The 9752-nt window shown below is 32.0% G+C and overlaps 1 pseudogene; it reads right to left on the bottom strand.

The window, feature by feature from the left end:
- Positions 1–5221: 5221 nt before the first annotated feature.
- LOC105037598 (protein ACCELERATED CELL DEATH 6-like) lies at positions 5222–7683 on the bottom strand (annotated as a pseudogene).
- Between the last annotated feature and the right edge of the window lie 2069 nt (positions 7684–9752).

The following is a 9752-nucleotide window of genomic DNA, read 5'->3' as shown; positions in this document are numbered from 1 at the left end:
ATTTAAGAGTTTGAATGTTTGAATAAGAAAATTTTGATGACTAAAAACAGTGATATTGATTCAATCAACAATGGTGATATTGATCTTTATGAAATGACTTAATGATGAAGTTGTATCGAGAATTAAAATATCAAAAGTTCGAGAATAAGATTGAAATGATAAATCTTCAACCTTTGAAAGTACGAATAAGAAAAAATATTTTTAAATTTTGATTGATTTGGATGTCATAGTATGATTTACAGAAGTATATTTTTCCTATCTCACGATGGGTTGATTCATTAAGAGTGGCTAATATTTTGAAAAAAAAAATGAATAATGATGAATGAAGTTCTTATGCAAGAATAGAGATATTGACATTCTTCTATTTACAAGAGATAGATTTGATTTTAATTTGAGTCATGAGAATATTGAATATTAATTTTATAGAAAATGAGATCATAATTTTAAAATCTTGAAACATTGAAAATCTTTGAGATATTGATCTTGATAAATAAGAAAATGAATGGTTCCGTTTTAGATCAATATTTGATGTATTCACTTTTTCCTTATGAAATGATTTAAAAATAAATTTATATCAAGAATTAGAATATTGAAATATTTGTAGATGAGATTCAAGTAAAGAAATATGAAGACTCAAGCAAGAAAAATTTTGAGGATGAAATTTCTTTTAGAGAGGAAGAATGTGATGGCCCGGCCCGATAACGAATCCCAGCCCACCAAAGCCCAAAAAAAAAAAAAAAAGAAACAGGGGAGAAGTCTCCCTTCGGGAGTCTTCTTCCTCCTCTCACCGGCTCTCAATCGGAGTCGAAAAAGAGCCCCCTCTGGCTCTATCTAAGGAAGAGATCCCTCCTCTCTCCCTTCCACCAGAGAACCCGAGGTCCCTCGATGGTAATCACCAGAAAATCTCTCTTTCTCCCGATTTTTCTTGTTTCCTTGTTCTCGGATTGAAGGTTTTTGCCGGCGATTTAGTGGCCCAAAAAAACCACAAAGAGCAAGGTAATAAATCAAAGACTCCTCTCTTCAATTCCTTTTGATTATAAATCAGGATTTCTACCGATTTATTGCTGTTTTTTTTTAGAAAAAATTCGAGATTTTGAAACCCCTATTTTGGCCGTCCGTGTGTGTGTGTTTTCTGACGCCGCCCATCGCTGGTGAACACCTGAACATGGAGCCGCGGTTGGGCCGCCCTGGGTTGAACCCCCACTTGCCATTCCAGTGAGACCTCCATGAGATTGGGACGGAGAAGAACGGGGAGACCACAGTCCCCTGTTCTGTTTCAACGAAAGGAGGAAAAGAAAACAAAAAGAAAAAGAAAAGAAAAAAAGAAAAGAAAAAGGAAAAAGAAAAAAAAGAAAAGAAAAGAAAAAAAACTCTCTCTCTTCTCTCTCCCCCCTTTTCTTCTCTCTCTGAATTCTCTTTCTCTTTAATCTCTCTCCACTTTCTCTCTCTACATTCTCTCTCTACATTCTCTCTCTAGATTATTTTTCTCTCCTAAGATTTTTTAGAATTTTGAGAAGAATGATGATGAATTTAAATGATCCTAGTGATGGATTTTTGATCTGCGATCGCCGGACGGTACACCGGCATCCACTTTGATCAGATTAGGTATTTTTAGGATTTTATTTTTTCATGATTTTATTGAATTATCTATATGATAATTTTAGCATGATTTGATCTAATCGATCAGATTTGTTGAATCATATTGTCTGAAGAATTCAAGATAAGTTTTCTCTCTCTAGAATTTTCTCTCTCTAAAATTTTTTCTCTCTAAAATATTTTCTCTCTTGATTGATTTCTCTCTCTAAAAAGATTAGTCAATGGAGAAATTTTTTTTAATAGTCTTGATCTGATTCTAATGAAGAATCCTGATCCATGACTGTCAGACAGCGTACTGGCACCCACCTTAATCTGACCATGAATCTTTAGATTTGATCATCCATGATTTCGATCTAGCCATGACTTGATTTGATCATGTTGATTTTACCATTCGAGATATTGGACCAATCGTAATGTTGGATTGTGTCACCTGATCAATTCGAATTGTACCTCATGAATTCTCTCTCCTCTAATTATCTCTCTCTACTTAATTTTATGAAATCGATGAAGAAATCTTGGTCCTATCACTTCTTATCCGATTTGATCTGATAGTCAAACTTTGATCGTTTAGGTCTTAATTAGATTTTGATTAGATGAAATTAAATGATCGGACCCAATCTAAACCGTTGAAATATGGTATTCGTATTCTTTCTAATTATTGAAATTGATTCTGTATAGGATTGTGGATGTTTGATCATAGGATATCACGATATGATCTACTAACAGAATTTTTGAAAGAAAATTTATAGAATTATGTGGATTTATTGGAATGCGTTCGAGGTAAATAATATTTCACTTTTTCTAGATTTATCGGCAAATTATAATATATTTTTCTGACATGATTTGTGAAACGATGCGTGAATTAGATGAATGGTATTTTGTTATGAAAATTTTTTATTTGAAATGTTATGATGAAGTGTGATTGAACATATTGATTCCATGATGCATTATATTGATTGATTTCGATACTACATGATTTTATGTTTTATTATCGAAATTAAAATATGAAATATGATTTATGAAGAATTATGATATAAGAAATATTATGAATTGACAACCTGACTATGTAAAGGATCCTGCCAATGGGGGCATATACGTTGGCAATTGATTTGTCCTGAGGATTTACGTCATCAGAGAGACCAGCGACAAACTGCCAGAGAGACCAGCGGTTCTGAAGGACTTTGTTGTCAGATGATTCACAGCTCACCGCAAGAAGATACGCGGTGTTATGACCCTGCCACAGAAAAAATGTGGTCATAGCTCATGGTTGACGAAAAGAATTTAAGAACGAAAGAAATTGAAATCTAGAAAGAAACTTGAATTTTCGAAAAAGAAATGAATTTGGCATGAATTATGTTGCATAATTGAAATTGATTTCGAATTGATGAACTCTATATGCTTATTTTCTATAAATGATTATTTACTTAAATACCTGATGAAATCTGTTGAAAAGTGATCATTGCTTACTGGGCTGTCTAGCTCATTACCTCCTATTTTACTATTTTTACAGATGTTGAGGAATTAAGATGATACAAGATATGAATGGAAGAGTGATCAGAAGCAGAATTCCTATACTTTTATTTTAGGTTGAAAGTCTTATTGAATTTGATGTAAGGCCTATGAATCATTGTTGAATTTATTGAGATATTAAAAATGAAATTTAGGTCGTTATGTTTTTGGATTTAAATTATTGACTAATTATTCTCCTGTTATTTTAGAATAGCATGATAAGATGCCTTGCATGCTTATGGAAAGAGTTTTCTATGAGTATGCGGCGGTTGCCATGACCCTCGATTCACAATCTCGGGTTGGGGGCATGACATAGAATCTTTTAAATCTGAAAAAAAAATAAAAAGAGAGAGTGAGCTTTACAGGCTCAATAAATTACCAATATCTTTGAGGGATTAAGTATAATTAATTTTTAAAATATAATAATTTATCAATAATATCTATCAACATAATTTTTTTTTCAAAATATACTATGCACATTAGTAAAAATAAAAAATCCTTTTTCCATCTTTGTTGACTACAGCCACGATCCGCCCCGTGACAAGGCCCAAGATAGACTATAGAACACCCGATCCTTCGGCATGTATTAGGAAAAAACTAGCTCTAATTCACACAGCCATGATTTGCCTAGTGACAAGACAAAGAGATTAGTCCTAAAATAAGAAAAATGCGACGCATCAGCGTGTGCCAGCAATCAGTCCTAACTGACTAGTCCTAGGAGGACTAACTCTGCTAGCGATCAGCTTTGACTGGCTAGGCCCAGGAGAAACACATTTTTAATGTGTAGTCAACAATCAGTCCCATTGGCTAGATCCAGATCATAGTCTAACTAGAGAGTTTTTCTCATAATTTTTTTACAACTAATTTTTCATAAATAATGATGCTTATTTTTATAACAATATCAACTCAATTTTCATATAATTCAAAAAAATAATAAAATAATTTTTATTCAAAATTTCATGTATCGATGAATATATATAATTTTCTTTTCAGAGATCATGCAATATTAATATAAGAAAATCATTCCTTTTCAAAAGTTTGTATCATGCAAAAGTGACATCATACTTGGTCCAATTTTTCTAAATTACTTTTCATAAATAAATATATAATTTCAAACTTCAATAATTACTAAATATTTTATATACAAAATTTATTTTTTAAATATGTAAATATGTATAAAAATAAATACAGAGATAAGAGAAAACTTACAGTTGATCTGATCCAAAATTCTATGACCTTCGCAGTCTGATCCTTAGATTCAGTGTTCGTCCAAAGATAAAGGCTTTGGTACAAATGTATAACAAGTTTTATTAATTCTTATTTAAGATAAATTAAGATGAATTAGAAAGAATTTCAATCTAGCTCGTGTCTGGATCTAGATTTGGATCAATTCTCGAGTCAAATTCATGCAAATCAAGTTGACCTAGACTCAATCAGATTGAGTCCGGTTCACCAGAATTGAATCCCTCTCTCTCTTCCCTTTCTTCCTCTCTCTCTCTCTCTTTCCTTCCTTCCTTCTTTCTTTCTTATTCTCTTGACCGAACCCAAGCTCTCGAGTTTGAGGGTGACCAGGGGGTTGGTTGGCGGCCAGGCAGCCGGATCGGCCGACAACGGTGGGCAACGATGCCCAGGGAAAAATCCGGCTGGCGGCGACTGGATATCCGAGAAGAAAAGAGAGAAAAAGGGCATTGCCCTTTAAACCATGGCAGCAACCCTTGGACCGGAAGAAAAGAGGAAAGAGGGGATCTTACTGGAGACGACGGTGGTGACAGCGGCTGGCGGCGGAAATCAGCGATCCTCTCACCCGAAGTTCCACGCCACAGATATCTTAGGGTTTCTAGAGGAAGTGGCAGCGCTCGGCACGATCACGCGGTGGCCGCCGGAGATGGAGAAGGAGAAGAAGAAACAGGGTGATAGGGGTTTCGGTGAGGGTTCTACTCAAAGGTATGGGGTTTAAATAGAGGAGGGATGGAATCGATTCCTCCTCGAATAAGGCCGGATCTCACCGGCATGATCAATCTGAATTCCTCCCTACCGGTGCGTGAAATCAATCCGATCTCCCTGCTTCATCGATCGTGGGAGAGGGAGAAACAGAGTCCCTTGGGGACTCTTTCTTTCTTTCTTTCTTTCTTTTTTTGTTCTGGTGAAATTGGCAAGGGATGCCGGCTTCAAGATGAATCGGGTCCAAAAGGACCGGTTCTCATAGTTTCTCTTCAGCCTTATCGTCGGATAATTCAACCCTTCCTAAACCATACAATGCAATCTTCTCCTTTGGACAGCGACACGAAAAAAATTCTTTCCCTTTCTATCTAATAATTCATATGTCTCGAGGCACCGTTGTAAAATCTGATCAACCGTAGAAATATTTCCTCCGCAAGCTGCAATGTGTATGGGAAATAAGCCATCGGTGTTGGATAGGTAGGCTGTAGATGGATCGCGCTCTAATAATAGCTTCACCATATCATGATGATCATTTAAAGCAGAAAAAATTTTTATAGTTGGACTGACTATGCAAAAAAATTATGGTCGGATATGCTTCAACTGCCACGTGGATATCCATCCAAAAAAAAAACGGTTACGTCATGTTTATTTAAACCGTTCAAATACCACTAGAGTTTATCTATTTATCTTTTTTTAATATTTTGATGCATGTGCGTAAAGATATACGATTATTCATCTTTTGATGGATATTTTCGAAGTATGTCCGATCATAATTTCTTTCATGATCGATTTGATTATAAAAATTTTATCTATTTAAAATTACATAATAAAGAGGAATTCTTTCCGAGGAATCGACAGATTTGGCGAGCACCGGCTTCCATCGCAATATATCTTCTATTATTTCTGTCGCGTAAGTATCACAAAAGGTATCATTAGTACTGTGGCATATAATGTTCATGGCGCTTTCACAAATAAAAAGAGATAGCGTTGTATTCCATGTATATTTTGGCTTTATGCGCTGCTTATGCATCTGCTAAGATATTCAGTCCAATGGTGAGTCATCACACAAGAACACTAAAGAGGAAGAATCAAAATCATTATTTGCTACAAGGGAAGTGACACATGGTAACCATCAAGGAAAGTTGCCAATTGAACCTCAATAGACCCTAATGGGGCACGAAGAACACCAGCTATGAAGATGGCGAAGCTGGTCCACTCGATGGCGATGTCTTGGTAGCCATTGGCCACATCTGATCCCGCTAACATCTCGATGTTTGGGCCAATCTCTTCATGTTGAGGTTGTTCCCAGTGCTCAATTGCGGTAAGTGGTTGCTTAATTCCCAGTATGGATCTCTCGTGGTTGAGGGAACGATTCCTAGGTGGTTGAGCTATCCTATTCTTTGTTTCATTAATTCTTCTGTAAGTAACATAAATCTGTTTTGTTGGGCGTGTATGGTGGTTGCTCCAAAGCTCCTGAAAGGCCTCGTTTGATATATTGTTTGACATAACTTTTTTGTTTCTTTTGTATTTTGATCATTTCATAAATGAAATGGTGGTTATACTTCGTGTGATATGATGGTGATCTACTCTCCTTTTCATCAAAGAAAAAGGAAAAAAAAAAAATGAGGGACCAAAATGTAAGTCAAGCATCCAATTACCTCGACTCAAGAGGACTGCATGCAATGTCGTTTTCTTGTTAGAGCCTATATAAGATGCTGGAGAAGCCTTATTGCAGAAGAAAAACTACAGCAAGGCTTTAGCTATATTGAAAGATCTTCTCACAATGACCAGATAGAGTGGAGACATATTGGCGTTGTTCAACATGGATGCCAGCTCGACATCCTCCTCCATTAGGATTTTGGCTACATGCATGTGGTCATATTTGGCGGCCATATGTAAAACATTATCCTCGTCCTTATTTGTTGCTCTCAACATTCTCTTCGTTTTGATACCATTATGTCTCACTAATTGGATGATGAGGGAGACCATCTTATCATCCTCAGAATTTGCAGCGCAATATAGCAGAGTATCGAGCCTTATATTTGGTGCCGTCAAAAAAATCTCTCTACGATAGATCTCCTCGGCAATCTTCAGATGTCTTCGACTAACAACTATATGGAGGACTGTGAACCTTTCCGATGTAACTCCGAAGAGGCAGTTCGTATCTCCTTATATTGTGGCATTCTTTGATACTCTTATTGCGGTCTCCCCTACCAAAGCTCCAGGAGAAAACTTTTTTGGCCGCAATAAGTTATCTAGAATTCTTTTGTCTCCTGATTTTGTTGCTTCTGACAATTTAAGACTCATGGCTATGCGTTGGGGGCGGACTTCGCTTCGAAGAACTTCAAGATCAAAATCTGTTGGTGTTTTGGAAGTCATATTCTCTTCCTTGGTCAAAAAGTTTTAGCAACTTTGTGTGCTCCAAGGACGATTGCTTTAGCCTCCACTATTTAGGTCAGTAGATAACTCGTCGACTGATCTATTGACTAGACTTTTCACACATTTTGCTTGTCTTTGGCCCTTGCTTTGGGAAGTCCCGTCCTTTGACGGTTTAACAAGATGTGATGTGCTGACAAGTTCGACAAAAACTATTATTAAAACTCTCCCCTCGTGAAAGGCTGTTGTATTTTGGATCATCTACGGTGCATGATTTGCATTACAGGGAGTGCTATAGCTTTAGAAGACCATCACATCATCCGATCATAGAAATGGATGATTATCAAATAATAAGGTGGCCGATGCATGCCGTACATAATGTATTTTTGGAGTTCTTTTTTCAAATAATACGAAAAAAAAATTTTTTATCAAAATATATCAAAACGAAACTTATTTACCAAACTAATGCAAAAGGTAAAAACGCCATTTTGAATGGCGTTTTTTCCCCTTCCACGTCAGCCCCTGTTTCCACGCTGGCATCGTCCGAAAAAAAAAAAAAATAAAAAAACGCCATTTGGAATGGCGTCTTTAAAAACGCCATTTTGAATGGCGTTTTTAAAAACGCCATTCAAAATCGCGTTTCTCAATTTTCCCCCCGGAAAAAATCGTGGGAAAATGGAAAATTTTGTTTTTTAAACTTTGGAATTAGTAAATAAATTAAAAAATTAATTTGGATTGAAATATAAATATAAAGATTTTAATTTGTAATTAATTTAAAAATTATAAGAAAAAAAAATTATCATAGAAAATAAAAAAAGAGAAAGAAATATGAAAGAAATGAAAATATTATTTCAAATTACTTTCGGAAATTAAAATTAATTTATTTTAAAAAGATTCCAAAAATTTTTAAGAAGAGGGTTAAAAATTTTATAAAAACATAAAGAATTGAAGAAAATAGAAATTATAATTGAAATTGAATAACAAAGTTTATAATTTTTAATTTTAAGAAATAAGAATTATAATTGTAAATGAAATTAAAAATTTTATTGTAAATAACTAAATAAATTTAAATATAAATTTTTAAAGTATTTTTTAAATAAAAGAAAAAAATACTAATAGAATATAAAAAGATAAAAGTGGAAAAAAATTAAAATTAAAATATAAAATATAGAAATTATAAAGTAGATTAGAAAAAATATATCATAAAATAATAAAATTAAATTGAATTAATTACAATTTTTTTGTTAGGGTATTTTATAAATGTGACTTAAAAAAACTAAATTTGAAATAAATTTTGATAAAAAATACATTAAAAAGTTAAAAAATTATGAAAAGTTAAAAAGTTGAAAAGTGAAAATTTTTAAAAAGTCACCAAAAATAACAAATATAAATTTATAACCAAAAAAATGTAATGTTTAATTGAAATAAAAATATTTTTTAAATATATTTTATAAGAATAAAATTAATTTAATTTAAAAATTTTCAAATAAAATTTGAAAATGACCTAAAAAATTTCATAAAAAGATAAAAATTGAAAAAAATAGAAATTTATAAATAATCAAAGAACAAGCATTATAATTCAAAATTTAAAAGAAATAAAATTTTAAATATTAATTGAAATAAATATATTATTTAAAATTACTTTCGAAAATTAAAAAGTAAATTTATTAAAAAGATTCAAAAAATTTTTAAAAGTAGGGTTAAAAAATATTATAAAATATAAAGAATTGAAAAAAAATAGAAATTATAATTGTAATTGAAGAACAAAGTTTATAATTTTTAATTTTAAGAAATAAGAATTATAATTGTAAATGAAATTAAAAATTATATTTTAAATAACAAAATTAATTTAAATATAAATTTTTAAAAATTATTTTAAATAAAAGAAAAAAAATACTAGTAGAATATAAAAAATATAAAAAAAAAAATTAAAATTAAAATTTAAAAATATAGAAATTATAAATTAGATTAGAAAAAATATATCATAAAAGAATAAAATAAAAATAAATTAATTACAATTTCTTTGTTAGGGTATTTTATCAATGTGACTTAAAAAAATAAGAAATAAGAATTAAAATTGTAATTGAAATTAAAAATAATATTTTAATTAATAAGTAAAATTAAATATTATAATTTAAAAAAATAATTTAAATGAAGGAAAAAAAATGGGTGGAAAAATTAAAATTTAATTAGAATTAAAATTTGATAAAAAAAATACAGTGTAAAGTTAAAAATTGAGAAAAAATATGGAATAAGATATTCATAAGAAAATATTTTTTTAATTACGAGAAATAAAAAAAAAAGGGGGAAAACGCCATAGAGAATGGCGT

Source organism: Elaeis guineensis, chromosome 6, assembly GCF_000442705.2.
Source record: "Elaeis guineensis isolate ETL-2024a chromosome 6, EG11, whole genome shotgun sequence".
NCBI classification, from domain to species: Eukaryota; Viridiplantae; Streptophyta; class Magnoliopsida; order Arecales; family Arecaceae; genus Elaeis; species Elaeis guineensis.
Note: the sequence above shows the minus strand (reverse complement) of the source record. Positions and strands in the feature narration are given on the sequence as shown.